Source organism: Cinclus cinclus, chromosome 2, assembly GCF_963662255.1.
Source record: "Cinclus cinclus chromosome 2, bCinCin1.1, whole genome shotgun sequence".
Classification (NCBI taxonomy): domain Eukaryota; kingdom Metazoa; phylum Chordata; class Aves; order Passeriformes; family Cinclidae; genus Cinclus; species Cinclus cinclus.
This window is the reverse complement of record NC_085047.1, coordinates 36664778-36687181: the sequence shown is the minus strand read 5'-3', so window position 1 is coordinate 36687181 and position 22404 is coordinate 36664778. Positions and strand designations below refer to the sequence as shown.

The 22404-nt window shown below is 44.2% G+C and overlaps 1 protein-coding gene and 1 long non-coding RNA gene across 3 annotated transcripts in view; one reads left to right on the top strand and one right to left on the bottom strand.

Annotated features, from left to right (window-relative positions):
* Positions 1-8913, bottom strand: part of RAB30 (RAB30, member RAS oncogene family) — a 39834-nt gene extending 30921 nt beyond the window's left edge. The window contains exon 1 of the mRNA XM_062514153.1: positions 8897-8913. The gene's annotated coding sequence lies outside the window, so the exon portion shown is untranslated. The remainder of the gene's footprint in view (positions 1-8896) is intronic.
* A 1202-nt stretch (positions 8914-10115) lies between these two features.
* LOC134041166 (uncharacterized) lies at positions 10116-22198 on the top strand. 2 transcript variants are annotated; one of them, XR_009932953.1, is made up of 4 exons: positions 10116-13927; positions 18842-19846; positions 21229-21377; positions 21819-22198. It is a non-coding gene; the product is annotated as an uncharacterized LOC134041166 (long non-coding RNA). The 2 variants fall into 2 exon arrangements; XR_009932952.1 differs by having other exon boundaries at positions 21229-22198.
* The last annotated feature ends 206 nt before the right edge of the window (positions 22199-22404 follow it).

Sequence of the window (22404 nt, the reverse complement as noted above, 5' to 3'; positions counted from 1 at the left end):
AACAAACCATCATTCACACCAGGTTCTTCCTCCCTGTGGCGACAGCTTTTGCAAAACTGCGGAACTTAATGAGATACTTTATTTAATATTTATTTCACAATCAGCCTCATTTATTCCAACAGAATTAGCTTCAGCCCACAATGAATGTTTTCCTTGGTCATCTCATTGTGCAAATCAATACTCAATTTATTTTGAATTTCTTCCGTTGCAGATTCTTAACTGGGGGGATTTGTTTTAAACATGTCTCTATTTATTTTTATTATTATTATTCTTAAATACCAGCTAACTACCCACATGGCTGCAAAATGAATCAGCCTGAGGATGCTTTCCCAAAAAGTTAACCTTGCAAAAAAGATTAATTTTAAAACCGACTTATCCAAGCAGTTCCCCAATCCAGAGGCACAACAGATCAGGGATAGCACTGATGTAAGTGATGGCCCTTGACAAAAGATGGAATATTCACAATGAGCAATGTGAAGTTATTCATGATAGAAGAATGCATGAAGGCCAGGCAGCAGCTTGAGAAGGATCTTTAGAAGTTCCCCATGCTACATTCATACCTGCGGTAGAAAACTCAGGAATGGTCCATAATAACCATGTATAATGACACAGGACAGGGCAATCTCAAGAATCTCCAGCACAGAGATGGCCAATGTGACCCAGCAGACACTTCTCACAAGCCATGCTTTTGAAGACTTGCTTCTTTTTCTGTCAGTGCTTCCTAGTGACACACAAGGACCAGTGACTCGCATAGCTAAGTGCAAGTGCACCAAGACACAGCTTTCCTGCAGAACTGTGACAACAGAACTGCTACTTAAAAGGAAAAAAAAATCCTAGGAGAGGGAAACACTGCACAGTAGCAAAAGTCATTCACAAACATAATGGAAGTACTGAGAAGTACCTCAGGATCACAATATGGATACATTTAAGTTTACTTTCCAGTTTTAGATGATAGGCAGAAGAGACAGAATTTGGAATTAACAACTGCTAAAAGACACTGATTGCTTCTGCACTGAACATACACTACATCCCAACACAAGGTGTTCAGGGCATGCCAATCCCAGGTCACAACACAAGACGAGACTTCACTCCTACACATCCCACAAAGCAGTTTCCATCCAAGTCCTATGTTCATGCTTCCTTCTCCTAAACAGGTCGTGCAGAAATCCATTAGCCTAGAGTTTAGAGCTCAACTTTAGACTCCTCTTTGCCTGCTGAAAATAAAGAGTTATCAGAAACCTGTTTTTATCTGGGGGTTTTCTACGTGTGCACAAACCCATCAATCCAAGCACAAAGCTACTACCACATTTTAGAAATGTGAATACTGCTGGCTTGAAGGGAATGGGCACAGCTCCCTTTTTAGAAGGAACAAATTGTTCAGAACAAGGACAATTGCAATAGAGAAATCAGGCACCGACTCTGCTTCTACAATTTCAAGCAGCTGGTACATGTAACTCTGACATAGTCTTTACATGTTTGGTTTTTTTCAGTGGACCCAACATTGTTCAAGAATTCTCTCATAAATACCTCATGCTCTCAAGAGCAAATATTAACAGTAAGGATTTTGATATTTTTATATGTGAGAAGTTAGAGGGTACCACAATCTTCTGTCAGCTACAGACAGGAGACAGCTACTGCCAAAAAGGCTGGCGTAATTGCAATGGTGCAGATACCCATTGCACTTGAGTGTATTTTAGACAGAAAACATGGAATTAGCTGCAAACTGTGTCAAAACATCCCCTTTAAAGTAAAAGCACTTCCTGCAATTATGACACAGAAAAAAGGATTACAGAGAAGTACAGCAGAGCCCAAAGCCATTATCACACAGGTTCAACCTGCTGCTGCATCTCCAGTGAACCAGATGCTGACTATTCTGATGTCCTCAGCAGTCCATAGATACATGGAAATCCCAAACCTGCCCTTACCTTTTTGTGACAGCTAGACATCTCTCCAGTCTTTGCTGGACCTGTGGCAGTCATTACCACAGGTTTATCTGAATTTATACTTTTTCTCCACAGGACATGTTGCACTGTGAACTTCAGGGTGTATGCAAGAATAAAGAGGCTAATGTTATTTCTCTTAACATTCTTCTCAATATGCAAAAATGAACTGACACCCTCAGAGGAATTTCAGGCTAACTGATTCTCACCTCTAAAGATTACTCTTCTCAGGATGGAATAATCTGATGTCTCCAGAGGACTAACAGGGATACCAAATGAGCCAGGAAAGCTTTTTCAGGCCTACATTTACTTTTCAGGTGTTTGTGTTAATAGCTGTAAAGCAAGAACAGTAGAAAAATAATTGTTTTTTCAAGTGGAAGATTTCCTCTCAGTTAATAAAGTTCAATAAGTATTATAGTAAAATCTCAATCTCCAGTGTTGGAAAAGAAGGAATTTACAACTCCCTTCTACCATCAAAAAGCAACAGGAAAATAAGACCACACAGTATGGATCCATAGTGGATTTCTCAATGTCAATTCAGGTTATACAAGGTTGTCTTACTATGTTTTTAAGTAAGGATGTTATTTTCAGTAAATACTCCCATGCAGGCCCAACTGTCACAAAAACACCACTCTTTAGGCCCTAGAAGCACCATGAAGAAATTCTCACTAATTAGACACAAATCTGGCTTTCTTTAAAAACCTGTTAGATGAAAAGCCTTGACTGATCTATTTTCCATTTCTCTGAGTTCAGGCAATGAAATTTAAATCACAGAGAAGTGCTAATGATTATATTTCAAGTCCGCTTTTCATTAATGAAAGCATTCTTTGCAACACAGCACACCCAAAATCTCTTTCCTAATTCTGGCAGTCCTTTAAGTTTTCTTTGATTACTTGCAAAATCTCAATGCTGGCGTTCACATCTCAACTAATGGCCTACATCCTGAGCATGAATCTGGGATTTTTCTGGAGCACAGATCATTCTTGATCTCTCATCACACTCATATTTATGGATAAATTACTATGTAGAGCAAAAGAATGACCACTGAAAAGACAGGATGGCTTGACGAGTTCCCGCACCTTAAGTTTCATGTCTTAGGTAGGGTGATCTACTAACCAGACACAAATTCTTCTACTCAGCACCTTTCATAATCTGTTTCCTATAGGCATCACATCTTCAATTAAAGTCTCCATTTATATCACCTCCAAGCTCCTGAAGGTGCAGCTGGGGTGGTTGCATTGGAGCAAGAGGCTCAGGCAGATGGAAAACAAGCAGGGAGAAAGCAGGTGGGAACAAGGACATGAGCAGCTGCCCTGGAGCTGGTGCTGTCTCTTCAGCAACACCCCACTAAGAAGTGAAACATCCTGTTCAACCCCACACAGCTTTGTCAGGGCTGGAAGAGCACTATGGAGAGAAGCAAAGGCTTTGGGTTTCTCTGGTTTGGAGAAAAGGGGTGACATTACGGCTCCCGGAAGCTTCCTGAGGAATGGAAGTGGAGAGAGAGCTGCTGAGCTCTTCCCCCAGTATCCAGTGATAAGCTGCACAGTTCAAAACTGCACCAGAGGAGGTTCAGACTGGACATGAGGAAGCACTTCTTTACCAAGAGCATTGTGAAACACTGCAACTGGCTTCCTAGAGAGGGAGTCAATATCCCAGCCTGTCAGTGTCCAAGAGACATTTGGACAATACCATTAACATGCTTATGGTCAGACCTGAATTGTTCAGGCAGCTGGACTAGATGATCCTTGTAGGTTCCTTCCAGCTGAAAATACTCTATTCTAACTGCTTCATTACTCTGGAGAGGGTCCCATCTTTCCAGAGACAGGTAACAGGGTAATCCCTCCTGCCAAAGCAGTAAAAGATTGTGGGTTTCTTTTGTCTGCAAGTATTTTGGTTCAAAACACTCAGGAAAGCACATGCAAACGATTGTTGCTGTGGGGGATGCAAGACTCTCAGATTAATTTTCTGCACTGTTCCAGAAAAATTGGCATCAAGGCTCAGCACCAACCTACAGGACAGTAGTTCCATGACAATTCTCTTTTACAAACAACAGCTTGGATTTATGGCAAGAAATACTCCCACTTTAAATGCACACATGCTGCCCTTTCAGTAACTGAGTTTTTGCTTAATCAAAAAAAAAAAAAAAAAAAAAAAAAAAAAACCCACAAAAAAACCACCAAAAAAACCAGAGTTTAGTTTTGGAACCTTCATTGCAGAGGAGAAGCAGCACAGTGCAGCAGTGGGTTGGACTGCTGGTGCCCTCCATGAAGTGCCTCTCTCTATGGAGGGAATCTTCAGCAGGACACAGTAACCCAAGCACTGCTTGACTTCTGTGCTTTGGCATCTCTAACAACTCTTTTTTTTTTTTTTCCTCCCCTTTTAAATTCAGCCTGCAGGATACAGTCTTTTAAGAAACCATGCACAAGCTCATCTTTTTCATGCCAGCACAGCCTTTCCTCCCCTTCCTTTTCTCATTATTCTCTTCAAGGTCTAAAAGAAAAAACTATTCAGATACTTAAAGGTTACTGTTAATTTTTAGTTCAGCAATACTCAAAAAGACAGCATTTCTGCTAAAAGGAAAGAAAATAAACAGGGTATCCTGTGATGCTTAAAAGGACAGTAGCAGATTTCTGAGAGACCTTACTGAAGGTTTTCTCTGTTTGTACAAGTATTCCCTAATTATCTCAGGAAACTAATAGCTAGGTTAAATAGGTGTTAAATAGGTTTAAATTCTGCCTTAAGTATATTAGGGAAGAGTGCACCTCTGCAGTGTAGTGAGAGCAGTAACTCCAGGAGAGGCAAGATGGCAAATCACAAGTGAATCTCAAGCTGTTCACAACCTAAGTATCTCTCCTGAGCTCAAAGCAACAAAGCTCTCTAATTATTTTTATCTACGCAAGGTGAAATCAAATGACATTACAACACAAATCTCACCAATACCTTATGCAGGGCCAATGTTTAATAGCACAGATTAGTTATGAAACTACTGCAACAGCAACAGACTTCAATGTGATCTTGACTGTTTAAAAGCTGACAATGATTTTAAGGGACAAGTTTTATCCTTGTTCTGTCCTAATTATTTCAACATATTAGCACCTGAGGAATACTTGACTCAACCCCTTCCTTCCCCCCACCTTAAATTATTTATGCACAGGCAAACCAGGATTATATGACAAACATGACAGATCACTTCTTTCCCTCTGTAAGAGAGCCATTAAAAATAAAATGAGAATTTAGTTAGTTATTGACAGAAGCACTGGGAGGGAGCAGGAAGCTAAATGACTTGCTGCAAAATGAAATTGTGGAAACTAGAGAGTCAATCAAAACACTGCCTCAGGTCATCTCATCCGTCCTCCAGCCAAAGCAGAGCTGTTGCTGAGCATCTCTGCCCCAAGACCTTGCCAACTGGGCCAATGTTTTCAATGTCAGAAATCTATCTGTAATGCAGAAGATTATTTTACTATCTCCTAAATCTCCAAAGTTTTCAAGCATCTGTACAAGCATCAGTATCTAAAGAGCTTCATCGCTGCAAGGCATGCCCATCTTGTGCTACTTTCCACACTCCTGCCATTCCAGCCCCACAGTTGCAATCAATCTCTCTAACTTTCTTTTTCTTTTCTAATTTTCTAATTTTTTGCCTGGGTGGTTATTTGACAATATGCACAAACTAGCACCTAGTACATTCCTCACTCCTCCTTCTGTACCCACAGAAAACAAGGCTTGCACTCAAACTGTTGGTCCTGTCCTTACAAAAAGGCAGTAAGCCTTAAAATGAGAAATGGAATCAACCTAGATCCCAGCTATTATAATTTCTTAACTGGCTACATTTTACATAAAAATAAGAAAACACCAACAATCCTATGCCACTCACAAAAATAAAACAGCTGCAAATACACCTCTTTGGGACACACCACAAAACTTAGAGCCAGTATCTCAATTTCCCAGTTGATGGATGCCAACTTGGCTGTCCCAACCAGGACCCAAACCAAGGCAGCTCCAGAGCTGAAACAGCTTGCATTAGAGCCACCACACCCCAGCTCAGTGCTCAGGCTGTGAGCAGCACCCACCACTTGCAGCTGGGTCAGGGAAGATGGGGAGCACACAGCACAGATCAGCCAACAGAGAAGTTCTTCCACAGCAGGCTGACAAATGGGGGCTGCTTGCTTGCAGACACCTTTCTCCCCTTGCTTGTTTGGGAAGCAACTCCGCAGTTCCTCCCTGAAGAGCCCCACCTTCAGCCATCCACCTCTTGCTTCAGGAACTTCAGCTGTCTCACCAGATTCCAACTCCAGGCTACAGAAATCCCTGTCCTCTCATAGCTTATCTCTGGAGTAAGGAGGAAAGTTAAGCTGAAAAGTCAGAAAGGCTGGTCCAGCTCTGACTCTTCCCAGCTCCCCTCACCTCACCAGCCTTTGGGTTCCCCTGTACATGAGACTGGGTGATACCCAAGCATCCCAGGGCAGCAACAGTTCTGGAACAGGCAAATTAACACAGTTCAGGGCATGCAGGTGATGCTCATAAAACCAATTTGTAAGAATGTGATTTCTGGCTTCACTAAGAAGCCAATAATTGGCATCATACCCAATTTCATGAGGAAAACTACCAAAACACAAGAAAACTCTGCAGAGTATGACAATAAAACCACCTAATCCTAAATTTCCCTTCAGAAACTGGACACTAGTAAGAAACAGGGGAAAAAACTAAAAGACCTGAGGAAATATTTAGTGCTCTCTTCCTGGGATATTTTCTTTGCTTCCAGCAACTGGCATTTTCAAGAATTCTTGATTCAGAGTAAACACATAGACTGCATTTAGGACTTTGTGGGACAAGAGGAAGGGTCCCCTAGCTCATCTGTTTTTCTTTCACAGCAATCGTCGAGTGATTTTCAGCTTTCTGTCCCTTTTTATGCACCTGTACTTCAGTTTCTGAAAGGCAAAATTTAATCTTATTAATACAGTAGTGTGCATTTCTGGAGTATATTTTTAATCCACCTCCTGATATAGTATAATATACCTTGAAAATGCTAGCATGCATTGTCACAAGTCTTTCTAAATCCAACAAATTTAATAAACTTTGAAAAACATACAAATATGTATTGCTATTTATGCTTGTTTTGTTCAAGATATATACATATAGAATGATGAAAACAGAATTTAAAAAGACGGGCATCACAAAAACTGTATTATTTAAATACAAAATCCCTGGCCATGGAGTCTTTCCTTGTTCTAACTTCTATATCAGTATTTCCCAGAACAATTCCCAGGCTACACTTCCAAAATCATCACTTCATATCCAATGCCTTCTATTCCAAGCTAACAAAATCACTTCTATAAGACTTCTCCTTCTACAGCCAAGATGGGAAACACTCTATTAGATTATCTGTTCCCTCCCTTGTAAAATAAAGAGGAAAACACCATTCCAGGAAACAAAAATGTTAAAAAAAGACCAACTAAAGGCAACGCCTGTGTGCACTGTTGTTCTTCCCCTTTGAGTAAAGAGGAAGGAAGGAAAAAACACAGATAAAATAAATGCAAGGAGATATGGATGCAGCATGTTTATCCCACACGAAGAGGGGAAGCTATAACGCACCATCCCTTACATATGGACACCCCAACACTGCCTGGGTGTTTACAAACACTTTGAGCAAACCAAACAGGGAGTTTCATTGTCCCCACTGCACTCATGTCATGTTCTCCCCAGCACTGCAATTCCAGGGAGAGCCCTGCCAGAGGACACACAGTGCCTGTTACACAAGAGAAGCGCAGAAGCAAATATGCAGCAGAGAGGGGGAAAATATTAAAAATATCAGCTCAGTTGCACACCCTCTTGCTGCTCTCAGAACAGTCTCCAAGTCGGGCTTTGGTGAGGATTAACTTTAAAGGGCAGTGAAATATACTGACAGACTTGAAGAGAGCAGGACCCCTCTGTGTGCACACATTTCATTGCCACCAGCACAAAATGAGATGCCTGGGGTCCACTAGCAATTGCAGAAGTAATTGAGTTATAGAAAGGGATAAAGCCTTCTGATGTCATATAATACAGAAAAAAAATCTGCTACATCGCGCTAATATCAGCGTTGTTCAAATAAAGATCTAAAGTGCACATCACAAACAGCAAGGAACAGGGAAACAAATAAACAGCCACATTAAAATAAAGCTCTGCGGGACCACAAAGTTTCTGCAAAGTTTAAAATAGAGGCACTTCTTGTATTCACGATAAAACACATGAAAAAGATCAGCTCAGTAGTTTGCAAGTTTAAATAAAACATCAGACTCTTCAGCCAAGAATTTTTAAGATATTAAGTCATGATGTGACTTGGAAAAGAAACCTGGACCAAGGGCACACAGTCAGGACTGAGAGTCAGTTGGATTCGAATCCCCCCCATATCCCTGAAAGAGGGGAGGAATAGCGGTGTCAAAACGGCGAAGCCGCAGACAGCACACCGACGCCCCCCAAACCACCCTAAAACACACCTCGTGTTTATTTTGTCCTCAGGAACCCGGCTCTCGCTGCTCTTTGCAGCGCTTAACGACAGCAATTCAAAATCCATCTTATTTTCCACTCTTATCCAGCGCGGGAGACGAGCGACACGGGGCTCCCCGCCGTCTCGGGACCGCGCAGCTTCGGGGCGCCGGGAGCATCCCGGAGTTGCGGGAGTTTCCCGGGGGCTGCGGGACGCGGAGCTGCCGCCGGGCCCGAAGGGCGGCGAGAGGGACTCATCTCCGCGGATGAGACCATGTAGAGGGTTAGGGTTTTTCCTCCCCTTCCCCGTCCCCCTCCGCCCCTCCTTTTTCAGCAGGACCAGGGAACGACGGCGCAGTCCCGCCCGGCAGCGCTGCTCCCCGCTGAGGAACACACCGTGCGGGGAAGGGCATCGGGAGACGGGGGCCTGGGAGGGAGGAGGTAACAGGACAAGCGAAAGCACACAAAAAAGAGAAAAGGAGCGCAGAACTCACCTGGTTTGGGATTTTTTCTCCCTCTCCACGACCATAAAACGAGGCGGGAGCCAGGAGCCGGTCAGCGGCGATGGGAAGAAGCGGCAGCCCCGGGCCGCCGCACGCTGGGGATAGCGGGGCTGGGCGCTGCAGCCCCCGCACGCCGGGCTAGGTGCTGACCCCGGAGATGAGCAGCCCGCTTCCACCGGGATGGATGCTGGTCACCCTCCCGGCACAGGGCAGCTCCTCGGGACGGGCGCAGCGGGGCTGGGCGCAAGGCAATCCCGCTCGGGGACGGCCGTTCGGTCCCCACCGCCCGCGAAGCGCAACGCAGCCCTCCGGAACGGTGCCGAGCCACGCTGGGGCCAGGACGCCCGGGACAGGAGCTACAGGGCTCGGCGCAAGGCAGCCGTACGCGGGGATGAGTGCAGGGCCGGCCGCCCCAGGCAGCGCAGCAGCGGGAGCGCGGCCCCCCCGCCGTGTCCGGCAGCGGAGGCGGCACCGGCCAAGCACAATGAGCGGCGGCGCGCGGCGCGCCCCCGCGGCCCCGCTGGGCAATGACATCACCCCTCTCGCCCGCCGGGGCGGGGCCACTGCCCGCGCCGCCGCCTCGCCATTGGCTGGCGCCCCTCGGCAGCGGGGGCTTCTGAGGTTTGTAGTTTCTTTACGGCAGCCGCAGCACGGCAGCGCGAGGGGCTTTGGACTCCGTTTCCCGGCAGATCCCGCGCGCGGCCGCGTTGGGGAGCGGGGTGGGGAAGGAGGCGGTGGCCGGCGCCATGTTGATGGCGTGGAACGCATAGCTCTGGAGCATCGGTCGGGGAGCCGGGTTAAGATGTCGGAAAAGGGGAAGGGTGGGAGTCCTGTTTTGGTTTAAGGGGCAAGAAAGAGCTGGTCCGAGGGGCTGAGAACAAAGGGGGGGGGGGGGGGCTGAGGAACAGCTGGAGGGACGCGGTGGATAGGGAAGGGGTCCCTGAAGGACACGGCCGTCTGTCACTCGGTGACTGCCGGCTCTGGGTGGGGCTGCGCCTTCCCGTGGTGGGAGCGGGGCCGTGGGATGGCAACGCTGTCTCGGGGCTTGGAGGGGCCCGCAGGGTGTGTGGCAGGAGCGGGCGGGGTGGCGGTGCAGTGGCGGCCGGTCGCGGCTGCCGGTGTATGTGGGCGCTGGGGCGGTGCTGGTCGCGATCGGGGAGGCCGCTCTGTATGGCGCAGGAGCCGGGGCGGGTCCGGTGGCTCTTGGGGCTGAGCCTTCGGGGGAGAGCGGCCGGTGCGAGGCTGTAACCAGCCGCAGTGCTTGGCCCTTGGACGAAGTACGGGCTGCGGGTTAAAGAGCAGGGCTGGTCTTGGTGGGGCGGCTGTCAGCAGGGAGCAGACTGGGACGTGCCCTTGTCACACGCCAGGTGACGGCCTGCGCTTCGCTGGTTTGAAGGGTTATTTTTAAGGGTTCTGGCTCTGCCTGATGCCTCATAATTGTAGTTATGGTGTCTGGTTGTCGGTGACATGCGGTTTGGTGTGACCAGCAGGAGGAGCTCTGCTTCCTTTTAAAGTCCTTAGTATATGTGGAAGAACGTAGGTTTAGATTAGATGTAAGAAATTCTTTAGTGTGAGGGTGGTGAGGCACTATCACAGATTGCCCAGAGAAGCTGTGGACACCCTGTCCCTGGGTGTGTTCAAGGCCAGGCTGAATGGGGCACTGGGCAGCCTCGTCTACCGGAGGGTGTCCCTGACCATGGCAGGGGAGGGTTGGAATCAGATGGTCTTTGAGGTCACTTCCCACCCAAATGTATAATTCTATGTCCATAGACACATGAATCAAGTTTGAAAAAGCTGAGCGAGCAGATGAGATGGGGTAAGACATCTCGGCGTGATATGAGAGCAGCCAGCTTCCCCACTATTGCCTGTGCTCACTGTCTCATGTTGGCATAGTTTAGCCAGCTGACTAGGTGCTGTCTTTAGTTTCAGCCCTCTGGCTGGCACACAGGAGGTAGGCTGGTATTTTGAGCAGTGTTTTTAGGCTTTCCTGTAGTGAACGTTATCCCTGCTTGTGCTAGTCTTTTGTGCTGGGGAATGGGAAATAAATGTTCACCAAATGAGAGAGTAATCAAAGCTCTGTGAGGCTTAAGGGGACTGGAGTTCACCAAAACCACACATGGAAGGCCCGTGCTCAAAACTGGAAGGGAAGATATTCAAAGTGTTGCATGGCTTGTGAAATAATAAACCATTTCTAGTTACAGCTGATACCTGTGAAATAAAGCACTTTATAATGCTGAGAAGATACCGAATTGGAAAGAGTGGTGAAGAGTTTTGCAGGTTTGCTTGAAGTCTTGGCTGAAGTTCAGTAGTGGTACAGCTCAGGTAAAATGGAATTGCAAGGGTTTATTTCATACTTTGGCTTCTCATGGAGGTAAGTACAAGGCATTTGCTCAGGGTATTGCTGCACAGTAACTACAGAGGTAGTGTGTTTGCCACAGAATGAATACATGAGTGCTGGAGGAAGGATGTGAGATGTTCTGTGGTGCAGATATTTCACCTGAACATTGCAGCCTTCCAAGATTTGCTGGTACTACAGCAGTGTATGCTATTCGTTTATGACTTTAGATGTAGCTCCCTTTAGTTGGAAGCTGAAGCAGTTGCATGTCCTGCAAACAGTCCAGTGTTCTGAGGGTGTTTCTCCTCACAGCCAGGTTCTCCTGTTTTATCATATTCCTCACTGAAGAAAAGGAGTGGTGGGGGTGTAATGCTGTTAATAAAATTCATAGCATCAATAGTTCAATTTATCTGGAGAATTCTGAATTACAAGTACAGCCCCTTTTATTTCTTTCCTAATTCTGTTTCTTCTCTACGCTGATACCTTTAGATTAGGTGAGCTGTGGGTGAAATGAAGGGCACTGGCACGATGACTTGTGTCACAGCTGCTATCCTCTGTAGACTTTAGGCCTGTGCATTTATCTCTGCAGCTGATACCTGGTAAGAATGGTAAATACTGCAGTGAAATGGTTGGTCAAGCTTGGTTATCTTTTCTATAACTGTCAGAAAAAGTGCTTGTGAAAATTTCAGCGAAGATGTTCTGCTGGCCAAACAACAGGATGTTTTGTTAAGCTGGTTTAGAAACAATTGGTTTTACTTGCAGTGGTTCCCTTCACTCCCTCCCCATCCCCCTGCAGTCAGTGCTGCTGCTTTGAGGAGGATGCTGGGTACCCCACTTCACAGATAATTGAGTCTTGTTATATCTAATTTCTTTTATCTGTACATGTAGATGCCACTGATGTCTCAGCTAAGGTAAGAAAAAGGAAATTACTTAAGGAAACTACCTAAATGAACACCTGATGCAAGAGAGAAGTAAAACATGTTTTCTCTGTGTGTGTTGCTCACTTTGGTCAGTCTTGGGGGTTTTGATACTTGCAAGTATATGGATCTAACTTGTTTGCCACAGCTTGTCAGAGACGTTAATGATGAAACCTGTGTTACGTGTCTCAGACTTGAATAATCTGTTCACCTGAAAGTGCTAATGTCCAAATCTGTCCTGACCCAACAGGCCTTAATTGCAATGTCTGTAAGAGGCTTAGAGTCCTATTGCAGAAATAAGTGGTGTGGCTGCATTTCATACGAGGAGGTAGAATGTGACAGTAGAACTGAAAACGCACCTTTGGCATTTTCTTGAACATCAGTATGCTCTGCTTTAATGCTGTTAATGAAAACCTGCTCTGGTGTCTGCGTGGTGCTCAGCCTGTGAAGCTGAGAGGTTTGTGTGTACTTTTCTATGCTGACATCCTGCACTGCAAAACTGTGGGTTCTTTGTTACTGAAGTGATTTTGGTCACTATGGACTCCAGTAAGCCACGCTGTTTCCTGACCTGGAGAATCAGTTGGAAGATCCTGAAGGAGGAATGAAGAAGATACGTAGCAATGTGTGATGACTTTGCTCAAAAGAAGAAAATGCTCAGTCTTAAGTTTAATCCACGTTCATAGGCAGAAAGCTGTCTTCATGTCTCAGCGTTCATTCTGACAAGTTTGCTCTTAAAGAAACCAAGCATTTGGATGCTTAAATTGAGTAGTCACTGGGTAGTATACAAAGCCAGGCTGCATGAGAAAGAGATTTCAGGATGAATTGTATAAATACATCATGTCATAGTTTTTAAGGTGTGTGGTGGTCTAGGTCTACCATCACTATCAACATCCATGTCAATGCAGCACAGAGATCTGTTAGGATTGTCTCAGTTCACGGAAATGATGGTCAGGCATAATGTCATTCCTGGTGTGCAAACGAACTGGACAAAAGATTTGCATGTGCACTCAAACAGAGAGTGCAATACAGTTTCTAAGAGTGATACCATCTGTGCTAGTCTTGGCACATAAATTTTAAGGTCCTCTTTTCTTAATTATCCCAGCTGTAAAACTTAGTTGTCTGCAGTCCCTTAGGAGGAAGGAGTGGAAGTGTCACTGACCAACGGCTTATTTCAAAGCCTGTGGGCAGGGTGTGAACTTTCACCTTAAAATTGCTGCTCAGATAGTGGATGAAGAAGCTGTGATGAAGGTTGGTTTATTTTAATTGTTACCTATTGAGCTGTTTGCCAAAAAGTTTCAGGAGCTGCAAGGGGAAAGGTGAGAGGGTGAGTTCAGCTGGGAAGAACAGGTAAGTACTTGTATATCATGTTACTGTTTCCAAGTGTCTTGATGACAACGCTAAGAATACATTGTGAGCTTGGAAAAACAGGAAAGAGCGGAAGGCTTCTGTGCCTTTTTGAAGTGTTCTAAATGAAATTGTGGGGAGGCAGCTGTTAAACCAGTTTGTGGAAGAGCCTAGTATTTGTGCATAGCCAGAAGAGTGTAAAGCAGCTCTGGAAGTAATTCTGACTATAAAATATTTTCTTTGTCTTTCAGGAAAAAGAAGAGTGCTCCAAGAGCAGTCAGGAGTCAAGCTAGGATGGACGCGTTCTTCAGCTGAAACATGGCAGCAGTTCAATAGCAGTTACACACAGGAGAGGGTGTACAGGCTGCTGCAAGTCCCTGTGTTCTTAAGATCTGGTATCTGAATGAGCTCAGTAGAGAGAAAAAGGTGGTTGCTTCCACAGCTTTGAAGTCCGTTCACTTGAATGAACTCAGTTGGAAAGAGAGCTCTTCTAATACTGAACTAGGAAATTGGTTTAATTTTAGATATTGGGGAAGATAATATGCAGAACTTAAAAGTGCTAGTCAGGACACGGAAAAACTCAAGTAGCTCAAGTTCAGGAGACTCCAAGACCCCAGGTATGGGAAGCTCCCTTTTGGAAGGCACACTAGCAGTGGGGAGAACTGGTTAAACACAAGGAGAATCAAAAGTTCTGGAGCTGTTAGCTACACAAGGATGTATCTCTTAAGGTGGGATGGCCTGACATGACCACTGAAGACCATAAGGCTATAGGTAGACTGCATTTCTCTTGAAAAGATATATGCCACTACCCAATTCAGAACCACTCAAACAGCTTCAGTTTTTGTCAAATACTTCTTAGCTCCTGGAGCAATAGCTTTTCTTGGTCCTCCTAACTCCTGCAGAGCCAGCTGGCTGACTGCAGCTGTGCACTGAAGATAAGCCTTCCCCAGCCCTGGTTTGCTTGATAATGGCACACAGACATGGCTCAGATGGACTTCAGGGCTGAGCATAAATCCTTTGACTGCCAGTGTCCTGAGCACTTTCATGTGGAACAACAAACACTTAGGAGTGCATGTTTAGATGTACTTCGTGTGTGCAGTGCCCTCTTCAGCACGAAGCTTGATAAGCCCTGTACTGCATATAGCAGGTGGAGGTATCGCACTGAGATGCTTGGTGTGGACCTGACTCAGTTGGCATTAACCCAGGAAGATCTATTTTTGTTGTGGTGTGGTAAACCTGAGTTGGTAGCTGATACTGTTCAGCTGATGGGCTTGTCTGTGCTAGGAGAGCAGTCCATGAGCTGACAAATGCTCGAGCATGGTACTAACTTTTACTTTTTTCAACATAATAAAGTTTGAAAGGTGGGAGGGGAGAGAGTAGGGGATTTTTAAGGGCTACATAAATTCTACTGAAATTAGAAGTTCTCTAAGAATATCTTCATTGAAAGAATGTATTTTGGAAATCACCTCCTTTGAAGAGGGCAGTATGAGCCTTTGGTTATGGCAAGTGTCCAACACTGTTCCTTGACTCTTTTGTGAGGTTGTAGGGAAAGAGTGTTGGATGAAGTGAGAGTGAAAGCCATAACCAGAGGTTAATATTTAATTTTAGCAACTATTTTTATGTGAAGTGATGCATCACTATTAATTTTCAAAGGAAGTCTCACACCTAAATTGTTGCACTGGAAGCCCTGATCATGTGTGTAAGTGTCTTTGGATTCTTCAGCTATCTGAGTTCAGTGGTGCAAAATGGCACGTTGCTTCCTACACGATTCAGCTTAAAATACAAGCTTGGGCAGTGTGAGTGCCTAAACAGCAGTATTGCAGCCAGAGCATTCCTCAGTGCATACAAACCAATTTGGGTAGGTAACGCTGCACTGTGAAAAGGCATACAGCTTCTAGGATAGCATCATTTGATGGTGTTGCCTGTGTCACAATTCCCTGGGTTTGCTCTCTTCCTTGCCTTAGGCTCATTTTTTATTCGAACTTCCAGTATATCTGTACGTTACCACTGGTTGGCTCTTTTATTTTTGGGTGGGTTTTTTTTTTTTTTGCTGTTTCTTTGCAAATGCTGGAAAACTGGCAGTGACAGTAACCATCTCAGGTTCCTGGCCAAGTTTCCACTCACATGATTTTACTTGCTCCATTCTGTCAAGTTATTTACATGTAGTGTCCTAAGGATGTAATTTAGTGGATTGTTAGTGAGGAGCTAACCTTCATGTCTTGGCTGCAGTCCACATAGATTACACAAACCTGTTTCCTCATTAACTCAGTGGCTGTTCTTGCAGCCCTTGGTTTCCTGATGCACAACTTCATAAAAAATATAGTAACACTGCTCTTGCAGAGATTTAAAGATGGTCATACTGGCATTGCTCACTTTACCTGCTGAGTTGCATGACCCAGAATGATTTCTGAACGTTGTTCTGCATGTACAACACCTAGGGCTCACAAGGTGAGAAGGTTGTATTCTTCATATCTTAATAGGTCTGATGTGCCACAGTATAGGAAAGACGGCACAGAGATGTGTAGTTGATGACTTAAGCAACCTTGCTCAAGGTAGTCTTAATCCTCATGTTCTGGTTTCATGCATACCAGCATTGTTTTGTTTCTAGTAGAACCAATTTGGGCATGCATTCCCAGGTGGTGTAATTACTTGAATTCCCTGCTTTTGAGCTCTTGAAAAATGCAGTTGGCATGAAGCAGAAGCAGCGGTGGCACTGGTAGTCTGAGGAGTTTGGTGTTGCCTTCTGCCCTTGCCGTCCTGTGCTGGACCATTCCCTTTCATGCCAATGCAACTACCTGGAGCAGTGTACGGAGCTATTGGTGTCTTAATCAGGGTGATAGCCCACACTCCCTGCTCTGGGTATGCTTTTCTGTGGGTCACTGTAGATGTTTGGAGGAGGATGTAGTTCTATGGCTTTCTTGAACTTGATTTAGGTTTGTGAGCTGGTTTAAAACATTCTTACCATGGCACAAAAACCAAGGGCTGGGTGTATGCCAGAAGTCCAAAGTTGTTGCCTTGTTGTTGAAGTCTGTGACTCATTAAATCATGCATCTAAGGATGCTGTCAGTTTTTTTTTTGGGGGGGGGGGGGGGGGCAGCAGTGTCCCTCATGCACGTGGTACTTTTGTTAACCATGTTTTTCTGTATTAGGTCTCATGACACAGCCTTTTGTGGTTTTGCTGTATGTAGCCTTCTGGCCAGACAGCATCAGCTCAAAGCAAGCCTGCTGTCTGTAAGCAGCACTAGACATTGTTCAACTTACTCTAGACAAATCCTTTGCAAGCAGAGCTGGAGTAAGATGTGGAGCAGTTTTTTCCTGTGTTGGGGGGGGGGGGGGGGGGGGGGGCATGTTTTATTACTGAGACTACTGATATATTTTCCTTTCTTGGAGCTAATTCTTATATTTAGGGGGTTGTGTATTACCCCTGCATACATAGCCAAATACATTTTGTACTTAATGGCAGAGTAGATCAGCAGAAGATAATTGGGTACTAAAGTGTTCTGCATATGATCGGTGAAAAGCTAATCCCTTCTGTCATTTTTGCAATGTTCCTGCTTCCAGTGAAGGGTGCTCTGTTGTGGACTCTTACTATGCAATTATGATTTCCTTTCTCCATTCTGGTGGTGAAATGTTGCCCTCTGATGAGGACAATGAGGTGTCAGCTGTTTCAGAGAGACTGCAGCGTCTTCACTGTACATGCTCTGCCTCAGTGGATGTCAGCTAAGAGTAATTGCATCCCCCAAGAGTTAGACTGTTGCTGCTTTTAACCTTTCTGGAGAAACAAACATGAAGTAGGGGCAGGTGCAATCCTCACATGAGTTGGCAGCCAGGCAAGTGCTGTGTGTCACCAGGGATAACAGGCAGTCACACTTCACTAACTCACAGTAGTGAGGTCCTTTTGGCCTCCTGAAAATTCCTGCCCGCTGAAAGCTCTCATCTCCAGGGTAGATTGTGACTGGAGGAACTGCTGTCCCAGTGCTACCTCTTGGGAACAAGGGGGTGATGAAATAGAATTTATTTTAGTAGGTCCAGTGACAATAAATTAATGTCATTCATTATAAATATTTATACAATAATTTGTAAGTATTTTCATAGTGTAAGTTATTTATAAGTATATACGTGGAAGTCTAGGCGTAGATGTATATGAAATTTATGTAAATTTTTATACATTGTTTTATAGATTCATAATTTAACACTTAGAAGATACAAATTAGTAAGTTGGGAGCATCATGGAAAAGGAGAGGAGCTTTGTGTTGTTGATAAACTCATGGGATGGAGAAGCTATTCCCTCTTGAGAACAAATCAAACACAAATGTCTGGTCCATAGCAAATACAGTTGGCATGAATTGTTTTGTTAAAACGTCTGCTCACGTCTGTCTTGTAAACTCTCATCCTTGAGAGGGTGGATTAACCTTGCCATGAGTACTGAGGCATGTGACATGCTTGGACATGCAAGCAAGGATGTGAGGGGTCTCACAAGTTTCTGCTGACACTTGAGCGACATGGCTCTCTGGGATGGGTGGCATTGCTGCCACTCATTCTGAGTGGCATTGCAGCCTCATTCCCATGGGTGTGATGGTAGCTCAGATAACCCAGCCTTGAGCTATAGTCAGTTCTCTCTTACCTGAAGTAAAATTTAAGTACAAATCACATCAGCCAAGATCTGCCTTTGGAATATGTCTGTCTCACTCATCCTCTCTCGTGTGAGTAGCTCTGCTTACTCACTGTTGATTTACCATTTCTCCCAAAGGAAACACGTACCCTGAACTATGTGCTCTGGCAGTGCTTTATGTGTGCAACCTTCAGGTAATGTTCACGTCCATGGATGTAAGGGAATAGCTATCCCGGTCTTTTCCTGAATTTACTGCTCAGCAGTAGTGACATAGCAGGAAAAACAAGGCATTATTTTGCTCATGTGCACCATCCACAAATGGCATTTGGTTTTCATCACCATTTTGTTTCTAGCTATTGGTGTCTGCCAACACACAGGTTTTCCAAACTCCTTTTCTTCCCCCTTTTTGTACTATTTCCTTGTCACCCATACATAGTACATTGCACTCAGTGTTTAGTGAGTGAGAAACCCTAGGATAATTCCACATAGTAATTTGTTAGCTGTGGGAAGATGGTGATTCTGGTGGCTGCAGCATTTCACCTATAGCATCCCATCATTATAAAGAAAAAAGTAAGCTTGGAGGAAAGAGCCCTCCTTGAATCTGGGTGGGGAAAGAGATGCAATAAGACTTAAAAAGTAGACAAAAAGTGCTCTTCGTGTGCCAAGGTTCATGTATTTAACCTTTGCATTTTAAAATTTTAAAGTTGCACCTTCTATTTCCTAAACAGGTGACACCTGAGGAAAATGAGATCTCTGTAGCCAGTTGCTTCAAATACTTCCAATACAGAAGTGGTGTTCTGCAGATGCCCAGGGAAGATGCAGACCCATGGTATTGCTGGCAACCAACTTGTGACTGCTAAAATACAATAGTGCAAAAACCCGTCTGCAGGCTGAGCAAACCCAGCCCTTTGTACATGTTATGTCTACAGTGTTCTGTGTGAAAGCTATTATCCCTTGGAAAACTGGCTGACACCGTTTTAACTAGGAGAATCAAAATCTTAGGAGCACCTCTGTAGGATTCCCCTAATCTTAGTGCATTCATAATCACAGTCAACTACTGCTCTCTCTTTGGTAAAGATTATATTGGAAGGCATCTGTAGACAAATAACTTCTTGATACAGTTTTAACTATTTACCCATTTTCATATGGCCTGGTTTTGACATCAGCAGGTATGTTTACATTTCTGAGTCCAAAATGCAATGTGGCTTTGTGTTACTTTAGAAAAAAGCCATAAAAGAAGCCCTGATTTTCAAAACAGAAACATTAGATCTGTATTTTATTTTAAATAAAATGAATGCATGCAGGTGGTTGAGCAAGCCAGTACAGGGTTTGTTCAGGCATGGTTTGTGGTTTCCTCGCCCACCTGTTTTGCCTGCAGAGCAGCAAAGAGAGCACAGTTCGTGTTAGCAGTCGTAAATCCTGTTCATACCTTCTCCCCTGGTAGACTCCTAGGGACACGGCTGTGAGACCCGGGCTGGATGCAGCTGTAAGAGGAGGGAGGGAATGGCAGAGCTTCCCCTTGCAGGAGAGGCACCCTGTAACGTGAAGGGACGCAGAGAGGACCCCCCTCAGTCCCTTCCCCTCCCAGCTCCCCTCAGGTCACACTGCACCACTCTTCAGGGTAGCCGAATACTACGAGGTGCTGCAAAATGCTCGTCAGGGCGTTGATCTCTGTCTGGCTCTGAAACTGGAGAGGCTGCTGGAGCTGCCTTGGCTGCTGGCCCACTGTACCGGTGAGTGTCCACCAGCAGAGGGTGGCTTTGAAACTGTCTATGTACTGCTGTAATGTTAAAACGCTGCAGTGTGAATATTGAGCCTGACGGCCTCGGTGCTTCCTTTAGTGCGTAATACTTCATCTTTAGTTAGTAATTACAAGAAAGAGTATTCAGCGAAGATTTTTCTTTCAGTTTTCCCTCTCTGATTTTTTTTTATTTTTTTTTTCTTCTGGCACTATTCCAGGTAAGAATAACCAAATATAGTTAAATTTAGGAAGACAGGCTTGATATAATGTTGGTATTGATTGGGAGCTGCTTCTGCCTAGGTCCAAGGTATTTGAAATAAATAATTGCATAAGTTGTCAGTGCTGTAGCATTTATTAGGAATTGAAACATAAAGACACTAGTAGTAAATGGAAGTAATTTCCCTGAACTTCAGATACCTGATAGATGCCCAGTATGTGCTTGGGCTTTCCTTGCACTCTGTGGAGACCACTGCATGCATCCCCTAAGTTTGGTTTCAGCACCTCTTACCCTAATTCAGGATCTCAGTTTAGAGAACGCAAGCTAGCAGGAGCCTGAGCCCAAACAACCCTTGTGTGTGTATAATTATTCTCACATGGAGTCAGACTATTTGTGATGGTTAATGACTAGATAGTTAATTATGTGAGTAGTTTATGTAGAAATAGACTCAATTCTTGTGTCTGTTGCAGGGAGACTAATTTGTCTCAAGATGTTTGTTCCTTTCTGTTAACCACAGAGGAAAAAGAGGTTAGACTAGCTCAAAGTTAGAAATCTGACGTCCACATGTAGCTGAGATACAGCTCAGCTGCTGTGCCTGCAGGCTGCTGCTGCTAACATGGGGTAATAATCTTCTCATCTTTGAAAGTCTGCACACGCTTAGTAGATTTTATAGATCTGATTTCACATCTAAGGGAATAAAGTGCAACAGTTAAAGTAATGTAATTAGTAGACGGGCATTAACTTTTCTGAAATCAGTGGAATTCCACATGCGGCCATGTGTGTGTGAATAAGTAGTTGAGGCTGTTGTTGACTGGTGATCTGTTGAGAAGCTTTACAAAATAAAAGGTGAATTATGATGGAAAATGTTTCATGTTCTAATATATAGTGATTAATATTCTGAATTAGATGTGTTCAGAATTTTCCTACATATCTTTAAGCAATTTTTAAAGGTTTGAAGTAAAATTCAAACATTTCTGTTCTTGATTTCAGTTTATTTACCACTCAGAAATTATTTTCAAAATAGAATTCCTGTCTAAAGGTCTTTAATTAAAAAACCCAAACACTTGAGTACCAGCAGTTTTGAACTATTGCAGAAGCATAGCACAGATGCAGACTTAATATTTACTAGAGTAGGTAAAATTACTCTCTGTTGGCAGAAATGGAGCAACTTAGGTGTGAACTCGAGCAAAAAAATTGAAGAGGCATCTTCACAGAGGCTGCAAACAACAAATGACTTCTGGTTTTCTCTTCTCAAAAGACAGGCAGTACCAAACAGTAACAGGATTCACTTCCTCCTCATCGGCAGGTATCAAGCCTTTTGAACTCATTTCCAAAATCGTGTCCCTGGTGCAAGAAGTGTGTTTGATGTATGTAAACAAAGAGACATGCCACAATAATGATTAAGGGATTAGAGGAAGAGGGTCAGGGGAATAAGAGAAGGTTATTGCAGACACAAGGGTGTATTCATGACACCAGCATACACAGTGGTTCTTCTGGAAGTTTCCCGTCTACACCAGACTATACAGAGCTTTCTGCAGGATTTAAGTGTGCCCAGCACTTGTGCTCTGCTTGAGGTTAATAAGATGGAAAATCCTGTGTGTGATTCCTTGCTGTAATGACCTGTTTGTATACAGATGGGCTTTCAAGTTATGGAAATGACCCATGACTTATGAAATAGCCTCTTCCTGTTTGCAATGATGCAATGAAGTATTGAGTCATCTCTAACCCTTGCGCCTTCCCTGTACAGGCTCTTTGTTGTTTGCACCCTGTCCCCTGGGATTTGGATTGATTATACTGGACAACTGTTTTCACTTCAGCTGGTCCCAATTTTACCAGTTTTGAATGAATTGCTGCTCTTTCCTAGGGAAAAGGTTTGATCCACATCACTGCTGATTTGGATTATAATAACTTACTGAAAAATACCTGTGTATAGTTAGGTCTAAATTAATGAATTCTTGATTTGGGGGATTAATTACTTGTATTTAATGTATGTACCTAACCTTCCTCCCACAAAGTAATGAGTCCAGGAGTTCACAAAGTTCTGGATTCAGATGGAAAGCACATACTGTAGTGCTCCACCAGATTATATTTCACTGCCTTTTGGAGAGAGGCCCTAATGCCAGTGAAATCTCAGCAATATGACATCTGACCCTTCAAGGGATGAAATAGAGTAGGTGCCTGAAAACAACAAAGTCTTTTGTGAGGTATTTCGTTGGGTATTTTATCCTTTCTCTACAGAATATAGCAAAGACTTAGAGCGCGTTGGATGGCCCTAACTTAGTGGTTTAGTTTAACTTTGACATAATGTCTTGGCTGAAGAGCAGCATTTCTAG